We start from the raw sequence: 26412 nt of genomic DNA, 5'->3' as shown, positions 1-26412 counted from the left end.
AGAAGATGACTTAAACAGCAAATAAGATGATCCAGTCATGGATCATCCATGACTAGCAGTTGCCTCATGAAAATGATCTTAGCTTCCCCTTTTGTAAATGAGGAAAGGACATTTACTGGATGTGTCTCATAAGATTGGGAGCATGAAAGAAAATCTACAGAAGTGAAATAAAATCAGAAAAATAAAGTATGGCATTATCACTAAACATACCAAGAGCCAAAATTATTTGTTGAAGTCCCTACATTCATCGTCTTCCATTCAACTCACTGTTAAGCCCAGTATTTTTCTATTTTGATACCATGGACCATCACAATAAATCATTTCAGGGTTGGTCATTTTCAAGCTGTTTTTCAACACCTGGACTCATTTGGCCCTGGCTCTCCTCTCCCAGCCCAGCATCTCACCTGATTCTAAATCTCAGCAGGCTCAAAAGAAACAAATAGCCATTACCTTCTTGTACTGCATTTCATGGTGAAATCAGACACCTGCAAGCAAGCGTTCTTCATGGAGTTCAATAGTAGGTGATTAATGCTCACTGGTCACCTTCTCCAACTCCCACTGTGCCCTTCAAGCCCAGCTGCTCTCATTTTAATTTTCCACTTGCATTCTTCTTACAAAAAACCTTCAAAGATTGAATCGGTCTTTCTCTGTGTTTCTCTGTCTATATCTCTGTCTGTCGCTCCCTTCCCCCATTTCTTGGGCCATTTATTTAGTTTGGTCTAGTAGGAAGTGAAAAGTGAATTCTCTACAGAGAACAAATGCCAAGCCGACTTTTGATTCAACTTGGAATATTCACTCATTTCACATGACCCCAAAACTAACCGAGAAGTCCTGCCAGGGCCTTATGGGGTCAAATCAAGCTTTCTTTCCAATGCTCAAGATTGGAAATCAGTTGTGTTCCAAATCAGGATTCTGAAAAAGTTTTTCCATCAGTCAAAGAAATGGTTAATTTGCTAAATATACTTACCCTGTGCTCTGGGACAGCAAATGATTAGTCAAGCTCAAGAGATATGGACTATTAGATTCAAAGGATTTTTGGTCCAGATTTATTATTTTAAATCACTTTTTTTTAAATGAACAGAAATCCATTTTTCTGTCCCTCTCATTCTCAACTTCATTGGAAAAAATAAAAACAAGTTCTTTTTAATAATTATGAATAGCAAAATAACTTCCCTCATTGTCTACATTAAAATTCATAATGTGGTGTGTGTGTGTGTGTGTGTGTGTGTGTGTGTGTGTGTGTGTGTGTGTGTGTGATTCTACAACCTGAGCCCACCACCTCTGCTAGGAGATGGGAAGTATGTTTCATCATCTATCATCTGGAATCATGATGATCTTTGTATTGATCACAGTTCTTGCAACTTTCAAAGTTTGTCTTTATAATGTTGATATTATTATATAAATTGTTTTCCTAGTTCTACTTAAATTTCTCTGCATCAATTCATTCGTGTCTTTTCATATCTCTTTCAAATAAATTATGCCCTTATTTTTCAATGTAGTTGTAGTCTATCACATTCATATATCACAATTTATTCAACAGTTCTTCAACTGATGGGCATCCCTTTATTTTCAAGTTTTCTTGCCAACACCCTATTTATCAGAGACATAGTTCCTTTCCAAAGCAGTCTAATGCAGGGGTTCTCAAACTACATCCAGAGGGCCAGATGCGGCCCCCTGAGGATGTTTATGTGGCCTGCCGGGTTATAGCAAATGGGCTGAGGGATGGAGACAGAGTGTAAGTTTTTGCTTTTACTATAATCCAGCCTTCCCACAGTCTGAGGGACAGTGATCTGGCCCCCCACTTAGAAAGTTTGAGGACCACTGATCTAATGCTTCCTAGCATGTAGAAATATTTAGGGTGCCCCCAAAGCCTAAGTTTCAAGGATCACAGTCTCACACATCAGAAAAGTTGAAAAGAACCTTCACATTCAAATGCCCCAAAAGGGCATAGGACAGGACTATGTGGAGCCACACTTGGATTATCACTTACAAATCCCCACTATTCAATAGTTAGAGGACATAATTAGTCAAAGCAAAAGAATTACTGGAATACACATCAATGGGATCTATCCATAAACTTAGGGTGCCCTTGCCCACAAATAGACCTAGTATCAGCAGAGTATTCATAAGGATCAGGCATTTAGCAACACTTGAATTTTTATCATCAATTCATCTATTAATTTTGTTTAATCTTATAACCAACTCATAGAGCAATAAGGATGAAAAAATAGAAATACATAACCAACTTTACAGAAATCTTCCAATGTTGTCTTAGCCAAGAATTTCAACCTCCTTCTGAGTCAAGCCTTCCCCAGGGCTGCTCACAGCTAATATATTTGTCTAAAATAAATTCCTTCTCATCTTCTGTTTTCTATCTGTGCAATGAGTAGAATGTGCAGCAGAATTGATAATAGGCAGGAAGGCAGAAGAGAGGCCTGGTTCATACTCTCACTGTCTAATAGGTCCCTTAGCCCTTGGTTAGGGGACAAAACATACCAGCAATCTCAGCTTTAAACTAAATAACTAGAAATTCCAATCACAATTTTTAAGAGAGGCAGAAAACCATGTCCAAATGAATCACCTTTAAAGCAAAATACTTAAATCTATATCTCATTATAGACTTGCAAAGCTGAAAAGAAGCTTAGAAATGCTCTAATCCAACCTAACCAATTTGCAGGTGAATAAACTGAGGCCAAGAGGCATAAAGACCAAGGAGAAGGAAAAAGGAATAAGCATTTATATAGTGCCTATTATATGCCAGCCACTGTGTGATTATTATCCTTGTGCTATTATTATCTACTCGGCTATTATTTTGCAGTCGACTAACTGAGATGACTAAGGCTGGATATAGGGTCAGGGGAGGGGAATGGGGAATTTGCCAGAGGTGCTGCCTTTCTTAATGCATCCAAACTAGGATGTATTTCTTTTTAACACTTAACTAAGATATTTTCTTCTGAGAACTTTTTTTTTTTTATTTCTATGGTGTGAAATGGTCCTCATAAGCATGTTTAGTTGTTTGGGCTTTATGCTTAATAAGGCTCATGCTTAAACAGATACAAATAGAGTAATGTAGAATGAAAATTTTTTAAAGGAAATATGAGGGCCGCTAGATGGCACAATGGATAGAGCACCAGCCCTGAAGTGAGGAGGACCTGAGTTCAAATTTGACCTCAGACATTTAACACGTCCTACCTGTGTGACCCTGGGTAAGTCACTTAACCCCAATTGCCTCAGGAAAAAAAAAGGAAATAAGGAGGCTAGGAAATCTAATGTATATAATTAGATACATATATTCATATTAAAAAGATTAAACCCTTAACTTGTTACAGTACATTGGTTAAAGTGTTCTGGTTAATATATGATGAATGGTATATTGATCTACATCAGTACTTTTAATTTTTTTTCATTTTCTATTCTGAGTTGCTTAAACCTTCACATTGCTACCGAATGCACTTGAATAATCTGTTAATTTTTTAAAAATCATAATAACACATTTACATAGGGCTTCAAGTTCCTGAATCTCTCTCTATGCCTCAATTTATTTGTCTGTAAGATGTGAATAATGACACTCGTACAATTTTACCTAAAAGGATTATTGGGAGGAAAGTGTCTTATAAAGCTGAACATTTTTTATAAACATCAAAAACCTCTAGAAGAAAGATATGTTTGATGTAGGAAAATCAAAGAATGAGGTTTTGAGAAGAAAGAGAAAGAATTCAAGAGCAAGGATGGTATTGTTTACTGTGCTGTTTTGTTTGTTTTACTAACCATAGCAGTGATTACCATTATGTCTTGCGTATCATGGCCAAATATACATCTGGGGAATATGTCATGTTATTGAGGAAAGAATGCTGGATTCTAAGTCAAGGAACCTGAGTTCAAAATTCATCTTTGTTTTGTGACTAGCACACATTAACTGTGTGCTACTTAAGGCAAGTCCCTTAATCTATCTGGGTCTTGATTTACTCTTCTGTAAAATGAGGCATTTGAACTAGATGACCTCTCTTTCAGCTCCTAATTTATGTTCTAAAATAAACTTTTTTGGTCACAGCTCCCAACGAACACAGTTGTAGAGGACTGTGACCTACTTTAGTGTTGGAAATACCCACACCCATGAAAATAATAGATTCCTAAAGTATCAAAAAAGTGTTTAGTAGGGCAGTCCTGCATACAAATAAGCCATGTTGCTACTCCTATCAAACTATTGGGTTTCCCCCAAATATGATATCCATAGCATCCTTGAAACTTCCCTCATACTTGCCTTTTCTGTTTCTGATCTGTTTCTTCTTTGCTGGTTTTAGTGTAATTTTTTCTTCTCCTCTCCCTTTCTTTTTCTTTATGCTTCTTTTCTTTGGGTCCATTATTAATTGTAATGGAGGCATTGACCCACTCTGTTTCTAATCTGAATGGTTCTTCCCTCCTTAGACAGCCTAGTGGCTCCCCCATCCCACCTCAGGTCATTACCACAATAGGGCCAGATTTAGCTTTTTAGCCATATTTGGCTTTTTAGCCCACTATAGCTGAGAATTCCTGAGTTTAAGCAAGACATTAGCACTAGATTCCTCAGTAGCAGATACCATAAACATGCATTACCACACCTAAGATATATAATTTTTTTCTTATCTTTATTTCTTTTTTCCAGATACCATAAAAGGAAAAATAATAAAAAAGTAACATTATTGGGCAATAATTTTTTGAGATAACAAAGCAGGAAATAGAAGCAAGGGAAATTATCTTTTAGAAGTTAGCCCTATCTGGAGGTAATAAAGTAGAGATAGAGATTAGATGAGGTGATGAAAATCCAGGATAACACATAGAATTTTGTAAAGGCAGCCACGAACTGTCAAGATAGAATAGACCATCTATGTATCATGCCTTTTTATGGTTCTTATAAACTATCTCCCCTCAATCTCTGTCAAGCTCAATCATTTACAGAGCTAAAATAAAACATGAAGCTGGAGACAAATATTAGAAGGAATAGCCAGAGAAAGAGAAAAAGCCTATGATTTCCACTAAAAATGGAAAATGATAGGTAATGGATTCGATTGAATATCTTGATATATTTGCGGTAGGTGGACCCTAATGCCAAGATTGTTCCTGCATTAATCCTCAAATTACTTTTGGGTTTCATTTGAGGGTTGAAAGTATGGCAACAGCTTAGTGCAAGGAGGCATTAGACCATTTTTAGCCTCTCAGCTGTCCTGTTTTCTACATGCATGCCATATTCTGTATCCTAACTTAACAGCAATCACAGATCTTGGAAAATTTATAAATCAGATCACCCAAAGCCATACTTCAAATGTGGGATTTAGTGTGTGTATTCCATCTCCAAACTCCAGTCCTTCTACAGCTTAGCAGAGCAATGGCCTTAGAGGGAGGCTGTGTCTCAGACACAGGATGGCTCATGTGTCTGTTGTGTCCTGCTTTCTAGAGCTCCCAAGTTGGGGTGACAAAACATACTATTGCTTTCTAGAGCTCTCATGCTGGGGTGATTAAAATATACCATCAAAGTGGAGAAGTGATGAGGAGGAACTCCTGAGAATAGTAGAAATATGGAGTCCATTTATTCCAAGGACTTTCCCCTTTATATACCCTCATACCATTATGTAACAAAAACAACACTAAGCATGCGCCCAGTATATACTGTGCATGGGGGACCACATAAACAACTTGCTATTGTACAGAGTTTGCCACCTGCTATCACTCTGCTTCAATCACAACACAGGTTGTCACTTCCCCCTGACTTCTCAGGAAGGCCGAGAGCCCTTAGGGGAGATGGGGAGCCAAACCAGACACTGTCAGCACGTTCCCTCTGGGCTGAAGGGTCTTATACCTCACCCAGAGTTTCCCCACTGTCTGTGACCCTCTACAAGGTCCAGTGTGCTAAAGGTATTATATGCTTGGAAAAAAGTAAGTTCTAAATAATGAAATTTTGTAGTGTCATGTACAATCTTTTCTTCCTGCCCTTTTTATATATAAATGTTCGTATTACTTGATATGTATCAAATTGAGAACGCCAAAAGATTAAATTTTGTTAAAAAAAAAAAAAACTACTCTTTTGGGGTGAGAAATTCACCAGTGTGATAGGGAATCTTTCTGAATTTTGCTTGGCTAGTTCTTGGCCCACAGCATAAATTCCCTCTAGCTTCATAGGACCTACTAGAGCTTGTGACCCATTGGGCGGAGCTTTGAATACTCAAAACAGTGAACTATCAGGATACAAACTGCCCCCCCCCAAAAAAATATATAGGTTAGGCTTGTTCAGAGTGATGAATTAGAGTCAATAAGTAAAAATTATTTAAAGGATGACTTTGACTTAATTTTTTAAAAAAATACTTTTTATGAGGGAAAAAAAAAAAAAAAAACACTAAGAACTGCCTAAAATGGAGACTGACTTTTTTTCCCAGAAGTGTCCCTATGACTGGAAGTTTCCGAGCTCAGTCAGGATGATCTCTTGGGGTCAACCAATCAATTGAAAGAAATCATACCATTTTTAGTGGTGCCAATGGTCTCAAGAAGTAGTACCAAAAAATAACTTGTGGAGTTAAAAAGTGACTTTGTTTTTGTTTCATTTCAAGGACAATATAGAGATGTGCATAAGGCAGAAAGGAGAGAGAGCAAAGATGTGAGAAAAACTTTCATGCCTTTGACCATTTGCTTTGTTTTATCCTCCTCCCCAGACTACCGAGCACTGCTTAAGAAAATCATGAGAATTGTACATTGGTCACACAATCTAAATCACCATCTTGAATATATAGAATTATTCTAAGATCTTCAATAACTTCCTATTGCTGATAATTACAGGTTAATAACTAAAAACTAATCATCTATGACTAATAAAATTACAGGTTCATGAAACAATACATCTGGAGGTAGAAGGGGTGACCAAGTTCAGCACCTTGTTTTTTACAGAAAAGGAAACTGAGAGTTGGCAAGATTGGGGTCATTCAGGTAGCAGAGTTAAGATTCAAACTAAGCTTTTTCAATTCTATTCTCATCCTCTTGATTTAATTCAACAAAGAAATAATTAGTACCTGCCATTTTCAAGGCAGAGGGGACACAAACAGAAAATGAAAATTGCCCCTGCCATGAAGGGGCATCCTTGGGAAAGATACAGCTTGTAAAAGGATTAGCTCATACATGATAATTTAAGAAAAGATCATTACGAAATAAAAGGATCAGAAAAAAAGCTTCTAGTAGGAGATAACACACAAAATGAGCCTTGAAAGAAGTTAAGAGGTGAAGGTGTGGCATGGGGGGAGCCTCTGAGTGCAAGTGCATTATAAGTGTGCAAAGGCAAGGGAAGGAATAAAGAGTTCTGGGACTGCAAGCATTGTCACTCTAGCCAGAACATAGAGGACAGAAAGATGGGCAATGTTATTCTAGTGCAGACTGTCAGGCTGGAGTCAGATTGAGAGGGATGTTACATGTAAAGTTGAGGAGGTGGCTTATCATCCTAGAAAACATCCTGCATTTAAGCTCCTCCTCAGATTGATTCTGAGCAGCTAGCCGGCACCATGGTGCACAGATTCCTCTCCAAGAGTTCAAATCCAGCCTGACACTTACTGTTTGTGTGACTCTGGGCAAGTCACTTAACCCTGTCTGCCTCAGTTCCTCATCTGTAAAATGAGCTGGAAAAGAAATTAGCAAATCATCCACTATTTTGCAAAAAACAAACAAAAAAAAAAACAACAAATGGGATCATGAAGAGTCAGAATGACTAAATGATACTGAATAACTAAATCAATCTGATTTTACCAGTGTTTCCAGATTGATCATCCATTATTCCACTCCATAAATTTTATAGTGCCAGACAAAGTGGTATACACAATATTTTCAGGATATAGGTACATAAGATTTGGAGCTAGAAAGGCTCTGAGCAATTGTCTAGTCCATCCCCCTCATTTTATAGATGAAGAAATTGAGATAGAGAGAGAGAAGTGATTGGCCCAAACTGAGACCAAAAAATTATGTGCTCTTCCTACTACATGATATTACTCTGAGCTTTCTTTTGATATCTCCTTGACTTTGCTCATTCCTTTTTCTTTGGTAGGAGTGTCTTCCCCTTTCAAAAAAATAGCCTGGAAAGACTTACATGAACTGTTGCTGAGTGAAAGAAAAAGAACCAGGAGAACATTGTATACATTGTACAATGATCAACTGTGATAGACTTTGCTCTTCTCAGCAATACAATGATCCAAGACAATTGCAAAAGATTTGTGATGGAAAATGCCATCCACATTTAGAGAAAGAATTATGGAGTCTGAATGCCGATTAAGCACAAGATTTTCACTTAATTTTTTTTCTCATGGATTTTTCCCTTTTATTCTGATTCTCCTTTCACAAATATTTAATATGATTGTACATGCATAGCCTTTTATCACAATGCTTGCTATCTTGGAGAGAAAGAAGGGAGAAAAATTTGGAACTCAGAACTTTACAAAAATGAATACTGAAAACTATTTTTGCATGTAATGGGAAAGAAGTAAAACACTATTAAGAGGGGGGGAAGGAATGTCTTCCTCCAATTACTCCTATGAATAGTCTATCTACTTTTCAAAGCCCAGATCAACAAGCTTTCCTTTCTCTGAATTCCCATGGTGCTTTTGTTGATACAACTAAAGATAATTAACAGATATCTTATACTGTAGGATCATGGAATCATAAATCTAGAGACTAAAAGTTTAAAGATCTTGTCCAACTCCTTTATTTTACAGATGTGAGGAAACCATGGCCAACACAAGGGGACTTATTTGAGAAAAGTTATAGAGGCAGAAAGTGAAGAAGAATTCAAACTCGGGTCCTCTCTCATCAAGTTCAGCATTCCTTACTCTGTCACTATTTTAAGCTCTTTGAGGCCAGGGTCTATGCTTTGCACATTTTTTATTTCCCTCAAAGACTTAATATATTACCTTATCCATCACAGAGCACTTAATATTGATATAAAGTAGGATTCCTTGCCTGGATTATAAGCAAGATCCCTGTACCCACTCATGTTCTAGGAATTACCCATATACTATGTTCTTCCCCAAATCTATAGAACCAAACCATGGTGGAAAAACATTTATAAAGGAAGCAACTGGCAGTGCTGAGAAACAAAGAAGTTTTGATGGATAACTAGAAAGGAAAAGTCAGCTCATTTTGTGGGGAGGAAGAAAAGTAGGGGAGAGATCTTCAAATTCATTATTTAGAAGATTGGATTTTATATGGAGGAAGGACTTGGGTGAACTATAAAATAAAAAATCTATTTAGTGTGTGCCTGGAGCACGCTCTGACTCTGCAACTAGCTAAGGGCATAAATAAGTCCCAGAGGGCTGTCTCTGTTTTTTCTAAGTTGCCAAATGATTTCATCCTCAAGCGCCCAGGAAGTCTAAAAGAGGAAACTTCTTCCTGATGATTCTTCAAAGGAACAGGATGTTTTAGAGGATGGTGGGGTGGGGGTGGGGATTTAAGCTGCAAGAATACAGGTAGGATTAAATGATGAATATAAAACAAAGTAGAACCAAAAAGATAACCTGGTTGTAAATGTAAATGGAAGCAACTTGAGTTAGCAAAAAAATTCAAAAAAAAAAAAAAACAATGGACAAGCCTAGATAAAGCTTTATAAATTTATTATAAATTACATATATAATTATAAATTATCAAATATTAAGTGCGCCATTTCTCTTATGGGCAGCTAGGTGGCACAGCAGATAGAGAGCCAGATCTAAAGAGGAAGATTCATCTTGATAAGTTCAAATCTAGGTTCAGATATTTATTAGCTTTGTGAGCCTAAGCTCTGTTTGCTTCAGCTTCCTCTTGTAAAATGAGCTTGAGAAGGAAATGGTAAATCATTCCAGCATCTTTGCCATGAAAATCCCAAATAGCGTCATGGAGAGTCAGCCACTAGTGAAATGACTAAATAACAACATATTATCTTAACAAACAAAGCTTAACTCTGGTGTCACCTTCTTCATGATGTCCTCATATCCCCCACACCCAAAAAAACCTCATGTTTATTTCATATGTATTTACATATATCTATGTCATCTTCTACCAATAGATTCTAAGTTCCTAAAGGGCAGAGATTGTTTCTTTCTTTCTTTTTTTTTTACTTTGTATTTCCAGCATCTAATACAATATCTGAAATAGTGTAGGTGCTAAATAATTGCTTAATGATTGATTCATTGAAACATAAAACTCCTAATATGCAAGGCTGTACATGCTAAGAAGGAAAATCTTTCTTATTTATTCTTTTTACTTGATGGTTTGGGGGGGAATTGCAAGTTGTCAGGATTTGATTGAAAATCTGTTTTCCCAGTGACTGTCCCCCCAACACACACACACTTCCTTTCAGGCTTAACCCCTGCACCATCTCCCAGGAGAAAATCTTTCTTGACTGCCCTAGTTATTAGTGGCTTTTCCTTTTTTTGTATTTTTCATCTGTTTAGAAGTTATATTTCTATCTCAGAATGTCAGCTCCCTGAAAGCAGACTGCTTTCCAGGTCATCTTTGTGCCCCTTGGTACCAGATCTATTCTTCATATATAGAAAATTCTTCACAAATTCTGGCTAAACTGAATTAGGCACACAGGGAAGTTTCTGGATGTGTTGAAAAACATGTTATCAATAACTTTATTTTACAGGGAAAAAAGAAAATCAAAGAGAAACTTCAAGAATCCTGACTTCTGATGCTGGTTCTTCCAGTTCTAGAATACTTTGATTCCATCACTTTTAAATCATTTCGTGACTTTCATCTCTACAACAGATTAAAAAAGAGCACTTTGAACACTGCTCATCCCTCACAAGAGCCCACAGAGAGCTCAGATTTATCTCGACAAAAATATAAGCATTAAAAATTTGGCTTACCTTATACATATATTGGCATACCATATACATATCATTGTCTTTGAACTGTCCTCTAAAAAAAAGGAAAATCACTTTACTGCAGAGAAATGGGAGGGGAGATTTTGCCCTATGAATGTACATTTAAAATACTTAACTTACATGTGTGTATATACACAATGTGTGTGTGTGTGTATATATATATATATATATATACATATATATGTATATATATATACACACATATATATATTCACATGTGTATATGGCTATATGTATTTATGTATATATTTGTTTATATTCATATATATGTACTCAAGCATCATGTTTATATAATGCTTTTCTTTTAAATGACGCAAAACTCTGAGATTTTTTAAATAATCCTCACAAAAAGGTATGTGTATAGTAATATTTTATGCCAAGGAAAAATGAATGAATGAAAAAGCATTTATTAAAACACTAGTGTCAGGCACTGTGCTAATTTCTGTGAAGTACAAATACAAAAGGGAAGGCCAAGAAAGTAACTTCTTACTCCTTCTCCCAGAGCTATGATTTCTCCCTTCTGTTCAGAGCTAGAAAATTTTAAGGAAAAAGAAAAATAGATATATTTTTCTATCTCTAGTCCAGGGTATCTGGGTCCAGGAATCTCTCTACCAAGCCTCCACATCTCCTTTACTGAAATGATTAAATATTCAACCTAGTCAAATTAGAGAGAAAATACTTAAATGCATGGGCACTGGAACCCCGGATTTTTATAGAGAATGAGAAAGTAATGAGATGCTTATTACTATTTAAATAATACTGCATCATATTAATATTTGCACTAGAAACAATGGGTAGAAGTTATGTGTCCCCACAAATAGAATGAGCTGCTTTGTACAAAAGCTAGTGATTTCACAAATACTGGACACCTATATTTTTTTATTATAGCTTTTTATATATAAAGCATATGCATGGGTAATTTTTCAACATTGAAAAACTTCTGTTTCAACTTTTTCCCTCCTACATTTATCTTGTTGCACAAGAAAAATCGGATTTAGAAAAAGGGTAAAAATAACCTGAGAAGAAAAAGCAAAAATGCAAGCAAATAATAACAGAAAGAATAGAAATGTTATGTTGTCATCCATACTTATTTCCCAGTGTTCTCTTAGTGTAAATGGTTCTGTTCATTACAGATCAATTGGAACTGATTTGGATCCTCTCATTGATGAAGATAGCCACTTCTATCAGAATCGATCATCATACAGTATTGTTGTTGAAGTATATAATGATCTCCTGATCCTGTTCATTTCACTCAGCATCAGTTCATGTAAGTCTCCCCAAGCCTTTCTATATTCATCTTACTGGTCATTTCTTATAGAATAATAATATTCCATAATATTCATATACCACAATTTACATAACCATTCTCTAATTTATGGGCATCCACTCAGTTTCCAGTTTCTGGCCACTACAAAGAGGGCTGCTACAAACATTTTTGCACATATAGGTCCCTTTCCCTTCATTAATATCTCTTTGGGATATAAGCCCAGTAGTAACACTGCTGGATCAAAGGGTATGCACAGTTTGATAACTTTTTGAGTATCGTTCCAGATTGCTCTCCAGAATGGTTGGATCCGTTCATAACTCCACCAACAATGCATCAGTGGACACCTATCTTTAAAGAGAGATTGTAGCATCTTAGGAAAATGGTCTGAATGTTTTAACACAGTGGATAGAGCACTGAACCTGAGTTCAAATCCAGCCTCAGACATCTACTTTTTGTATTACTCTTGGCAAGACACTCTTCAGTTTCCTCATCTGTAAAATGGGGATAATAACACCTATCTCTCAAGGGGTGTCAGGGAGATCAAATGAGATAAAAATTGTAAAGCACTTTATAAATCATATAAACGTTGGCTAATTATTATTATTATTTGCATTATCAAATAAAGGAATCAATCAGGAACTGTTCCTTCCAACTATGAACGCTATGGTCCTCTATTGTAGATAAGAATCTTGCTCAGCTATGTTTGACAAGATGTTGTTGAGGTTCCTTTCTGAGTCAGAGATTCTGAGTCTGGCTTCACATGTATCCCACAGCTCTGGTTAAGAAGAACACGGTCCTCCCTCCAGCCTTAAGGTCACTAAGCAAACATCACCAAATGGATACATTCAACAAATAGCACAAGAAACAAAACAAAAGACATGAGTTTCACATCACTGGCTTTGCTCTTGCTTCACAAGTCATGTAAATTAGTTATTTCAAAAGCTCTGGACATATGGTATGCATTCATCCATTCATTACTCATCACTCTGCAGTTGTTGGATGCCCATTACCAGCTGGCCCCACTACAGTGATGCAGGAAGAAACAGGAGGGATCAGGAGCAGCAGGCAGGAAGAGCTTCACGGGTATTTCCCCGCATACTATAGTCTTGAAGTGTTGGCTGTAGGCAGAGAAACTAAGGGTCTACTCCTGACTCTGGGCCTGACTCACTGAAGAGCCTGAGGCAGTTCAACACAAAGTCCTGATGTGTGTTGTGAAAAGCACAACCAACCCCAATGGAGGCAAGCAGAATCACCATTTCAAAGCAGGGTTGGCATGTAGATTAACTAGTCCAAAGCAAACACAGAAATCCCTTCTACAAAATCCCAAAAAAGTCATCGCCTTGTCTCTATAAACTTCCAGTAAAGTTTGGCATGGTGATACCCTCTTGCAACCCCCACTACTGGAGGAGGTTAAGGCTTGTGGATAGCTTTTGTTCGAGTGCACCAAGCTGTGGTACAGCCACCACTGATTGTGTCCACACAAAGGCTGCCTCTAATATGATGAACCCCCCGGAATGGGGGGGGCACTTAGGGTGCCTGAGAAGGAGTGAACTAGTTCAGTCTGGAAAATAACTAAGCAGATTAATCAATAACCAATCAGTGTTCAGCTTGTGCCCATAAATGGCTACTACATTTCTAGCCTGAGTGGGATGGGGAAACAGGAAAAAAATGTCAATGACAGATGGAAAGAGGAAAGGAAAGGAGAGAAGGAGGAAAGAAGAATCCACTACATCCTAAGAAAGGTCATTTCAAATCTAGACCACTTTCAATGTTAGGAAATTATTGCTTATGTCAAACAAAAATCTGTTTCTCAGTTCTCTGGGACCAAGCACAGCAAATTAAATCCCTTTTCCATGTACCCAATCATCATTCCACACGTTCTTATTCCCAACCACTGCAAAGTAGTCTGCTCTCTAGATTAATAACCCTCGAATCATACTGATATGATTTGATTCCCACTCTACTGCCAAAATGATCTGCCTACTCTTCCCATAGATAACATTTCATCTTCCACCTTCCTGCTTTTGCATTGTCTGTCTCCCATGCCTAGAATGTTCCTTCCTCAATTCTATTTCTTGGAATCCTTATCCTTTTTCAAGACAGTTCAAATGATAAACAAGCTGATTTTAGAAAGACATGGAAAGATTTATATGAACAGATGCTGAGTGAAACAAGCAGAACCAGGAATACATTGTACATAGTAACAGGAAGAATGTGCGATGATCAACTATGAAAGACTCGATTCTTCTCAGTGGTTCAATGATCCAAAGCAATCCCAATAGACTTTGGACAGAAAATGCTATTTACATCCAGAAAAAGAACTATGGAGATTGAACATAAGTCAATACATGCTATATTTACTTCTTTTTTTCTGTTTTTTTTCCTCTCCCATGGGTTCTCCTTTATGTTCTCATTTTTCTCTCCCAACATAATTCATAAAGCAATGTGCATTAAAATAATAAATAAATTATTTTTTAAAAAAGACTCATTTCAAATGCCAACACTCAGAGCCTTTTTGACCACTGTTATAGCTGACAGAAATAGCCCCTCCCACACACACACACACACACACACACTCCAAAATTCCTTTGGTTTACTTTATGTATATTTTATATTTTCATATCTGTGTGCATTCCGTCTCCCTAAGAGAATGTAGAAGGTCCTTTAGGGCAAGCACTGTTTTGTTTTCATTTTTGTATCTTCAATGCCAAACACACAGAAGGTGCTTAATGAACGTTTGTTGAATTTAATTGAATTCTGGCTGTCCTGGACATGAGCCAGTATGTCAATCAATGTCCTTCCTGAAATAGGGCACTCAGAGAAGCCTCAACATAGCTTTATGGAGGAAGAAGAAATCAATCCCCAGATCCTGATGGCACTGCCAATGCCACAGTGGTCACTCTAGAGCAACTCAGCTACAAGGTTAGTGTCCAGTCTGCACTGCTTTTATACCCAGGAGACCAGCACATGAAGCTTTATTCTCTTACTGTCTGCAAACAGTAGCTTGGATGGCAGGACAAATACAAGACTAGAGATTCTCCTCTGCCTTCTCTAGAAAGACACCTTATTCATAATGAGACCACTGTATATTTATAAAGTCTTTTATTAAATAACTTGGACAAGGTACCAGGCAAGACAGTAAGCTTTGGAGATAGATTTTCTTACCTAACCATTCATCAAGTTACTTCCTGCAATGTTTTGACCTAAGGGATAAGAATAGGAAATGATATTATATAGAAGGCTTATGAAACTCTCACAGTCCTTGCTTGCTAGCTCTCTCTCTTTCTCTGACTCTGTCTCTCTGTTTCTATCTCTGTTCTCTCTTTTTGTCTTGCTGTCTCTGTTTCTCTCTGTCTCTGTTTCTGCCTTTTTCTCCCTATCTTTGTCTCTGTCTCTCTCTCTGTCTCTGTCTCTGTCTGTCTGTCTCTCTCTCTCTCTCTCTCTCTCTCTCTCTCTCTCTCTCTCTGTCTCTCTCTCTCTGTCTCTCTCTGTCTCTTTCTCTCTCTGTCTCTGAGGTATTTTATGTTACATGTTTAAAAAAATCTTTTTCAAAAGGAGTCCAGGTACTTCACCAGTCACTGCTATCAAGGTCAAGTTAAAAAAAGGCAGGAAATCCCCAATCTATACTACAGCAGAAAAACCATATAATAAGCACAAATATGCTGGAATTAAAACAAGGGCCTTGTATCATTTAAACTTTGTATTATCTGGAATCCAAGCACTATGTTTTATACACAGCAAGTGCTTAATGTTTATGGAACAGAAGGAATGCATGAATGAATGCTGCCTGTCATTTCTGTTTAAATTTCAAGCAAAAAACTGAACATACAGTTTTTAAAAAGATTTCTAGTAGTTCATTCTTGGTAGTATGAATCATTTCATTTTATTTAACACAATTATTCTGACTGAATAGATAGAGCTCCATTTAAAACATTTTCTAGTTGAACATATAATCTCAAATTCCTAATTACTTCCTGCTAGGTTGCATTCATGTCTCAGTTGATTATCCACTTAAACTATTAAGCCTCAATTAAAAATTCTGGAAACAACAAAGCTGGGGCTGTGCAACTGGTCATAGGCTCCTGGCTCCAGTTTGCTCTGTGGGAATCTTCAGGACCTCCCTGAAGCTTGGTGCATCGTGGTGAGAAAGGCATAAATGAATTACCCCAGATGGTAATTAGGAACATGCCCAGGAGTGTGTTGTAACCTCTTTTCCCCCTAATTTAGAAGTGGAGAGGAAATCATAAGTCAATTGCAGATGCCTCAGGGCTTGTGTTTAGGGAGCCCCATTTTCTTGGCCTCCTTCCTCGCCCTTCTCCTGGACTCAAAAAAAATTTAAAAAAAAAAAGAAAGAAAGTGGCTCTAAAGTAAGAAACAAGGGAAAAACCAAGGTAAAAAGAGACACTGTATTTTCTACTTAAACAAACACAAAGTGAGTGAGCCATAATTCTGCCACCTGAGCAATTTTCCCAAATTGCTTTGTAAAGGAGGTTCCCTTTCATTACAAGGAGCCCATCAAATAAAATGAGATAACTGGAGTCCATCCTACAGTTGGGCAATTATATTCTTGCACTGACCATTAGGCAGCTCAGTAGGAAGAATGTGATATGTGGAGTTCAGAAGACGGAGTTCAAATTCTGCCTTAGACACCAACGGTGTTATTCTTGGCAAGTCACATAATCTCTCTCAATGGCAGATTCCTCACCTGCAAAATGGGAATGATAATACCATCTATTTCCCAGGATTGTTGTGAGGATCAAACGAGTTAACATAAAGAGCTTACATAAATACTATTTTTTTGATGATCCCAGACACAAAGTTTTGAGGAATCTTGACAAGTTCAGGAGAAATAGGTGACAGAATTCTGGCAGCTTAAATACAACTGGAATCAGGAGGTACCATTCCTCTCTTCTCCACCAATCACCTACTTTCTTGTGATTGATGATCAACAGAGTAGGTTCTCATATTCTCTATATCTATCAGCAACAATAAAGATATTATCTATAATGGAATATTATTTGCAAAAGTTGTTTGTTGCCTTCTAAAAGCTTCAAGAATGCTTTCATCCAAGTAGAATTTTATACATTAAATCTACATATTTTATACAAAAAATTGAAAATGTATTTATATATATATATATATATGTCAGTAGTTGTTGAGGCTCTCTGAGTTGCCTTTTTTTTAGTAATCAAAGGATTTTCAGAATTCCAAAATTTCCCTTAGTTTTGGTTTCTTCATTCCCCTCTGTCAGACTGAGAATACTTCAATGCCCTCAAAATTATAGCGCTCTTTTGTGTGTGATTAATCTCATCCATCAGCAATTCCCCTTCTTCATTTTCTTATGAATCATTTTAACTTCCTCTAGAATAGGTATTCTTAACCTTTTTTGGATCAAGACCCTTTGTGTAATCTATTGAAGCTTATGAATGCCTTCTCATATTTTTAAAAGATATAGAATGAAATGCACTAAAAGAGAGCTAACAAAACCAAAAGTATTTTTAGAAGTTCATAGAACCCAGGTTAAGCATCCCATAACCTGGAAGTACAGTTAGCACTAGAAGCCCTCCACAGAGTCCTACTTCAATGCCCCAATGCCTCAACCTAATTGAGTTCTTGAAAGCTATGCTGGCAGATTTCAGCTTCCTGGGCAGACTTTGAGTACAGTAGTTTTGGCAATGGAATGTGTCATCAAGGCTGATCCTTTGGAAGTATAATACTTTACAGAGTGGAGGGGCATATCTTTTATGCGCTGGTCCCTTGATGATGAATTCTTTGACCTAAAATGACAAATTATTACCTTTGAATACCTCACTGTACAATGGAAACCCTTCCAAACTTCTACCTTTTTCGTCTCTTCTTCAATGAAACTCATGGAGCTTTAAAACTAGAAAAGGCCTTAAACTGAAGTTCTTTAACTGTGGTCCTTGAAAAGATTTCAAGGGACCCACAAAGTTGGATTGGAAAAATTACATATTTCTTTTCCCTACCCTCTAATTTAAATTTAGTATTTATTGATAAAAAATATGATCTATGCCCAAAGAGCTATAAAATCATGTATACCTCTTGAATCTAACAATACCACTACTAGACATGAATCCCAAAAGAGCCTTTTAAAAAATGAAAAGGACCTATATCTTCAAAAATGTGTTTAGCAACTCTTTTCTCAAGGCAAAGTATTGAAGTTGAGGAGATGTCCATCAATTGAGGAATGTCCGAATAAACTGCAATATGTGATTATGATGAAATACTATTGTTCTATAAGAAATCATGAACAGCATGCTCTCAGAAAAACCTGGAAGTACTCCATGAGTTCATGCAAAATGAAATATATTGAATACAAAGTCATAACAATGTGGTAGGATGATCAGCTATGAATGACTTTGTGAATACAATGATCCAAAACTACTCTGAAAGACTGATGATGAAAAATGCTATCCATACCTAGAAAAAAAGAACTGATTGTATCTGAATGCAGATTGAAGCATACTTTTTAAACTTTATTTTTCTCAAGCATTGTTTTTTAGATGGGAATCTATGTTTTCTTCAGCAACAGAACTTTTATGGAAATGTTTTGCATAACTTCACATGTGTCTTCTCAAGGGGAGAAGTGGGGATAGAGGAAAGGAATGAATCTGAAATTCAAAGGTTTTTATTTAAAATGTAAAAATTGTTTTATATGTAACTGGAAAAAATAACATATTAAAAATTAATATTTATGAAAATAGGCAACAAGCATCCTCCTGGGAAGTATCCCTTAGATTTCATCAAGCTGCCAAAGAGATCCATGACACCAAAAACCTCTATCTTAGAAATATACTCTTATTTCATGGATAAGGAAACTAAACTAGTTTCTACTGATCCAAGAATTTAGGACTCCCAATTGCCAGACCAATGCTATTTCTACTTCAACATAATGGTTCAACCACTCTTATCTCTTTCTCCTCTTCCTCCTCTCTTACACACTCACTCGTATGGCACTAAGCACTCAATTACATTCCTGAATCATAGTTTCTTCCTTCTGAACCTGATTCTATTGAACATTCTAGTGTACAGCATTGCTGTCTACCTTCATTCTCAGTGGCTTTCAGACTTCTATTTTTTTTAAATGATGATGCTTGGATATTCCCATAACTCTGCATTTCACCCTTCACACCATCTGCTTCTTTATCTGTGACTCATAACTAATACACAGCAAAGGAAATCTCTTTGTATCCCACAGCAACAAGACATTCAGGGAACTAATTATCTTCACATTTCCCCCACTATCTCACATAGGATAATGGGAGTGACAGGAGTAAACTTAGTTGGGAGAAACAGGAAAACATGAGTAAGAAAAGGAAGAATACAACCAGAGTGAACATGAAAAAGTAGGCTCTCCATGATTATAATGGAAGACGATCAATATGGCTGCATTTCATGTCTAGAAATCATATTCCCAGTCTACAGGCCCATGAGGTGAATTAAGGACAATTCCCAACATAGGACAAGGAGGAAGAGGTCATATATATACTATCACCTACAACAGGGAGGAAGAAGTTATGCATTATGTCATGCACCATGACTTTTGGCTGATTTAGAATCTTAGAGTCTGTAGTAGAAAATAAACTTCCTGAGAATGGGAAGAGTTTTCATTGTGGTTTCTGTGTCTCCAGCAGCGACCACAGTGCCTAACACACGGTAAGTACTTAATCTGTGTTTGCTGAACTGAATTTGTGTTTGTGGTTTTGTTTTTGTGGGGATTCATTTGCTCTGAAAAGAGATGAAGGTTTGAAGTGGAGCTGCTATGAAAGAGTAGAATCAAATAGCTCAACCACAGCCCTGCCTTCCATTTCTGCCAATATGCAAACACCACATCTTCAGAGTCTTCTTCTACAACAGGTAGATAGTGTGGAATGGGATTGTATAAAACACCTGTAAAGAATTGTTCCTTTGATATAAGAATACAACCTGGTGGACTCATAAAGGTCCACATAAAGCATTTCATAAGTGGGCAACATGTCAAAGAGTGGGAATTACAAAGTTGTACAAAATGTTTCTTTGTCAGGTTCACATTCAAACCAACTCACACCATTTATTCAAAACCTACTATGTAGAGGGCACTGTCCTTGGTCCTGAGGGAAATGTTCAGTTAGTTCCCTGGCCCCAAGCTTACAACCTACAAAACAAATCAGAATCGGTTTCAACATGGTTCAGCTCCTCATTAATCAAATGGTCTGGGGCAAATCACTCCAAATCTAGAATCCTCTGGACTTAACTTCTCTGGCCTTCAGTGCCCTCACGTATTAAATACAGAAATTAGATTAGATAATCCATAATGTATTTCTTCCAGATGGAAAGGGGGGAGAGAGGAAGTTACTTTAACAAGGTATCATGAAGACTATAACCAAGCATGGTATAATGGAAAGAACATGGAAGCTGCAGTAAGAGTTCCTGAGTTCAAATCCCAAGTCTGTCATTTATAATCTATGTGATTTTGACGAAATCATTTCAAAACTTTCTGGACTTCAGTTTTCTCACTGGCAAAATAAAGATAGAAACTTTAAACCTATGATTTTATTACAAGAGTATAAGAAAGAGCTACAGGGCTTTTAGAGCTGGAATTCTTTACTTTGCTTGTACTATGGGCCCCTTTAGCAGTTTGGTGAATCCCATGGACCCCTCCTCAGAAAAATGTTTTTAAATGCCAAAAATAAAATATATAGTATTACAAAGGAGACCAATTTATTGAAGTAGTTATTAAAATATAGTTTTTAATTTCATATACCCCAGGTTACAAATCTGCATATGAGGACTCTGATTAGATACAAAAGTGTATGTACCTTTATCTACTTCCTGTCCCAATTTTAAAAAGGTCTCTATTATCAAATACCCAGATTTCAACATTTAATAGACCTTATTTGAAACATCTTTATCACTTGGAAGAAAAGTACTATTACCACATGGCCTTCTAGATACATATTTGTCTTAAGTCAGAATTTCTTTAAGGGAAAATGATAATACATCAATGTAAAATTCTAGAGTCAATGACAAATGCATTAGTCTTCCAAAAAATTAGCCAAGTTTAAAAAGTCTATAAATATTTTTAAAAGGCTCACAGAATGGTTCTCAGCACTGATTTTTCTTAGCCATAATGTCCAGCAAAGACAATGACTTATAGATTTTTAGATCTGCAAAGGAACTAGCCAACACTCCTGGGAACCCAGTTATCTGGCATAGACAGTACTTGGAATCTGGTCTCCTGACATCAGGTCCATTGCTCTTTTCACACGTTGCATTCCTTCATTTTACATGCTGACTCACCAGTAATTATTCTTTCTTCCAGAGTACTAAAGGCATTCAAGCCCCAATCACAATCAGACCCCAATATCCTATCCACCTTACTCCCAACTATTTCCCTTATATGAATGCTTCATTATAGTCAAATTAAACTCATTGTTCCTAGTGGTCCATTCATATGTCCACTTTGCTCCCACCAATCTCCTGGTCTCACCACCACTGCTGATCTTGAGTTTCACTCAGTTGTCAAAACCCAGTTCAAGCCAACCTTCTCCACAAAATTTCTCCAATTGAACCAGCCTACAGTGATCCTTCCTCCCTTTGAATGTCTACTCCCCTTATTTATAATATTCATCTTCAGCATTGACTACCTTTTACTATTCTTTTATTTTTTCACATGTCTTGCCTCCCTTATTCAACTATAAAGTAATGTGAAACATGAATCAGAACCATCCTATAGTCTCGTTCTATTCCTAGTCACTCTGTGCAGCCCAGTGACTTATACCCAGCAGGCCTTCAGCCTTGAATCTTTAAGTTTTCTATGATTTAAAGCAGATGAGGGGATTCTTGCTCAGATATGGGCTGAATTTGAATAGCCAATGTGATCTCTTCCCATTCAATAATCCTGTGACTTGCTAGCTGAGCCAAATCAGCTCTTAAGTGTCCTTTTTCTTTCTGGAGATTTTGTGCCTTCTCTTAGAACTTTCTTCTCCTTTCTCTGAAATAATCAAAGCTACTCCTCCAAGAGACAAGAGTTACCTTTTCCCTTCTCATTGTGCCATCTCCTCATTTTGTATACAGTGGGATTTTATAAATGTTATTACTGACTGATAAAGCCCCCAGGGACTCAGAGCAGTGGATGCAGCTTTCTAAGTTGTTCCAATTAAAATCAGATAGTCACTTAAATACAAAGAGAGTCAGGGATAAATACCCAGACAAGCTCACTCAGTAGAGAGGTGGGACTTGTCCTAACACCAATGGATCAGAAATCAATGATGGCAAAATGAAGGTGACCTTTTCTCATTATATAAAATAATTATTATGGAGGCAAAAAGTTAAATCAGGCAATTAGCATAAAATATACTTAATGAGCTTAAGCTCTTGGATGACTCTCATCTTTATTTTTGGAATATGTAATTTAATTTATTTTATCTTTTTTCCAATTAAAAACATTATTTTTCTCTTCATACCATCACCCCTCATTGAAAAAGGAAATCCTTGTAATATGAATATTCAAAAAATAAATCCCCACATGGGTCGTGTCCAAAAATGGAAGTCTCACTCTGCATCTTGAATCCTCCATTAGGAGATAAGTAGGATGCTTCATGATCTTTTGGAATCTCAACTCACATCTTTTTGCACAATCCTGCAGTTATATGACAAGGGAGTCAAGCAAGCAGAGAGAATAGAAAAAGTAAAAGAGCTAGAATCAATAGTTGTAAGTTCAAATGCTGTTTCTGCTATATATACCAATTGTATGACTGTACTTCAAGTTGTGCTTTAATATCCCTGGGCTGCAGTGTTTGCATGTGTTAAATGAGGGTGCTAGAGTAGAGAGCCTTCAAGGTCCCCTCCAGGTTTAATTCTGTGAACCTAGTGGTGTCTATCACCTCTGTGTCTGGGCAGGGAGGGCAATTAGGTGTCACCAGAATAAAATAAGTTCCTCCTCTACACACTAGAGGTACAAGGTGGCCGACACTGCAGAAGCCAGTCTCATAATGAAATGTTTGGCAGCAGTCAAGTCTCTGGGCACTGCTGCTTCTCTGGCAAGAAATAGCTCCTGAAACTGGAAGTGAGGGAGGCTATAATTCAGTATTCTATCTTGAAAGACAGCAACTCTGAGTGTGACTTTTCTGTCTGCATTTTCAACATAAATTGATTCCTAATTCCATAAAGATGAGCTGCTTTGGAACAAGCATGGGCATCTGTTAACCACTGCAATGAGTTTCATCTATTTATTTTTTTCAACTGGAATAAGTTGACCACTGAGAAAAAAAGATTACAAGCTGTCAGTTGCTACTTGCTCCCTACAAAAACTCTTGAGTCTCAGTTTCTTATGGAAGTTGGGTCAAGGATTCTTAATCTTTTTTGGGTTATAAATGCTCCCCTCATTTGTTTTAATTATCTGAGGAAGCCCAAACAACTGTGGTTTGCTACCTATAGTCACAAATAAAGGAAGTGTTAAATTTCAGTTAGAGATTGCTTAAAATAAAAATGTTTCCCCTCATCCAAGTTTAGAGACTTCCTGAAATTTATTCACACATCCCACATTAAAGATCTCTGAATTAGATGGTTTCAGGTCAATTCCAGTTCTAAAGTCTACATATGGAGGCAATAAGGTGAAAGATGAAAAACAATAGATTTGGGGGCAGCAGACTTGAGACTGAATCATGGTTCTGTAACTCCTCAGCCCTGTGACCTTGGATTCCTTGGTTAACCTGACCTAGCTTCAGACTTCTCATTTATAGAAGGTGGGAGCTGGACTAAATAAACTCTGAGAGATGTCCTTTCCAGTACTTAATCCTAAATTCTCTACAAAGGACTGAACAAGAAGAAATGGACTTCCAATACAGGGAGATTTTTCAGGAAGAAAATTTTAGTTAGGTTCAAGAAAAGTCTTCCGGAAAATATGGATTGTTGACAATTGAAGAGAGAAGTATATTTTATTCTCCAAGGGTACAAGTAACTAGATAGCTTAATCCAAATTAATTAAAACCAGAGTGCTTTTAAAGGAAACAAAACTGGGAATCTCAAAGATAGTTAATATACTATGCTACTGTTTCTCCACTTCTTCTTTTGCTCTCCTTATTGAATACCATTCAGCAGTATTGCATACTGCTTCCACTCCAACCTTGCCCTGGTTTACTGGTAATATGTGAGAAAGCATCAATGACTCATCATACATGCAATATACTGAATAGAGTTAATGTAGAATTTGGAGAGTCAATATAATTGTTGTAAGGTTGACGATTCTTCAAAAATAGTAAAATTAAATAAAATAACAACTATGATCAAAGAACCATAGATTTAGATTGAGAAGGGAACTTAAAGTCTTAGTCCAATCCTGTCATTTTACAGATATAGAAACTTTAGAGTCTGAAAAAATGAAAAATCTTTCTTTCACATATTGATATTTCAAGACTGCGACCATGTTTTCCCTCTTAAATTTTATCCATCTATTTCTGGAAAAATATTCCCGTTATTTCAATTGATTCTTTCAGAGCATGGTCTCCAAGTCATCCCCCATCCTGTTCACCATAGTTTATCTACCTATGCTGATAGCAGGAACTAAACCAAGTATGCCAGATGGAATCAGACCAGGGACTCTTCAACCCCCATCCCCAAAACCACCTTAGATACCAGATGCCTCTGTGAGATCTAGGCTAGCAGTCACCTTTTGGGCTACCATGTCACACAGCTATTAAAAATGCCAATATCTGTTCTTTATACCTCACAGAAATTTTAGATAAATGTGAATCATGATTGCCACATAGATTTGTTCCTACCTCCAAGTTAGAGGTGGAGCTGTCCTCTCAAGGTCTCTCACAGTCACAGGAGTCTATGAATCTCTGCTAGACAGTCAGCAGTGTTAGGCTAATTTTGGGGCACTAAATGAGGTCTGGGGCTGGCAGACTAATAGGAAATGAGCCCTTTGGGACTGCAATGTGTACTGAATTTCACTTAAATATCTGAAAAAGAAATGTATCTTGGCTAAGAAAATTAAAGCAATGCTAAATAATAGAATGTTAAATGAAGAATGAAATAAAATCATCAAGAACTATAAAAAAGGTTTGGGGGCACTATTTGCAGCAACAGTTCAGTGGGTTATGTTTTTCCGAGGAAGAAAAAATTAATTAGGGTTTATGATGCCTCGGTAGGAAAATACTCATATCAAATAGAGAGAAATTGGCTTAAAGAATGACTAAACATTGGCTTTATGATTCCAAGTTTAAAAGCATCCTTTACTCCTTAGAAATGGATTGTCTCCCTCTTCCTCCCTCACCAGGTCACACAAGAATCATCATCATCATCATCACCAACAACATCATCATCATCCTCACTATCATCATCATCATTTTCATCACCATCATCAGGCTGCCATTTCTAAAGCATCTTATCACATACACATTATCTTATTGGGATAGCCAGTATCTAGTGCATAAAATATTAGACATGGAATCACCAACCTGAATTAAAATCTTGTTTCAAACCCTAACTAGCTATGTGATCCTGGATAAGTATCTGAATCTCTTTAATTCTTGGTTTCCTCCTTTGTAAAATGAAAGAATAATGATAATTATATTAGCAGTAGCTAACTATAGGACAGGTACTGCCACTATAATTATCCATATTTTACAGATAAGAAAACTGAGGGTCAGACAAGTTAGACAAATGGCCTATGACCACACAGTTATGGTTACATTACAATACCTAAATTGTAGGCTTTTAGGATATCCAATGAACTGCCAATGGGGGGGAAAAACTGTTCATAGCTTTTTGGATAAGTAAATATCTAAGCAAGCACTATTGACTCACATTTCCTTTAATCCCTCCAGGTTTATCAGTGGTGCCATATTTCTTCCTTTCCATGTGAAATCAAATTATAAATCTACTGGTTTTTCTTTTGAATCCAAATAAACAGGCCATAGATAGCTATATCTGTCAGTACAAATAATGTCCTTGGCACCTACTTAAGTAGCTCCTACCACACCATCATGCCCTTGTTTACATGTTGCTTTGGAATTGTCCAAGACAAAGTACAGGCACAAGGTTTGGTTCTGTCACTGGTTTCCCATAACATCTGGAGGTAATTCATTTTGGAAGGAACCTCAGAGGCTATTTAGTTCAACTTTTTATTTTAGAGATGTGGAAAGAGTAACAGAGGGAGCTTAAGTCCTTTAGTTGAGGTTGCAAAGGCATAAATGGTAGAGAGGGGGAACCCAGCCCTGTCGTTTAGGAGCCTTTTCCCTACATCTCTGCTCTCTTCTAGCAGAGTCATTTTCT

The 26412-nt window shown here is 37.0% G+C and overlaps 1 protein-coding gene across 9 annotated transcripts in view; it reads right to left on the bottom strand.

Moving 5' to 3' along the window:
* TMEM108 (transmembrane protein 108) overlaps window positions 1-26412 on the bottom strand; it is a 346872-nt gene that overhangs the window by 295736 nt on the left and 24724 nt on the right. For 2 of the 9 annotated variants that reach the window (XM_074271195.1, XM_074271202.1), the window contains exon 3: window positions 10848-10899. The exons of the other annotated variants lie outside the window; for them this stretch is intronic. The gene's annotated coding sequence lies outside the window, so the exon portion shown is untranslated. The remainder of the gene's footprint in view (window positions 1-10847; window positions 10900-26412) is intronic. 9 annotated transcript variants of the gene reach the window in all.

Source organism: Sminthopsis crassicaudata, chromosome 5 (assembly GCF_048593235.1).
Source record: "Sminthopsis crassicaudata isolate SCR6 chromosome 5, ASM4859323v1, whole genome shotgun sequence".
NCBI classification, from domain to species: Eukaryota; Metazoa; Chordata; class Mammalia; order Dasyuromorphia; family Dasyuridae; genus Sminthopsis; species Sminthopsis crassicaudata.
This window is presented reverse-complemented; position numbering and strand designations above follow the sequence as displayed.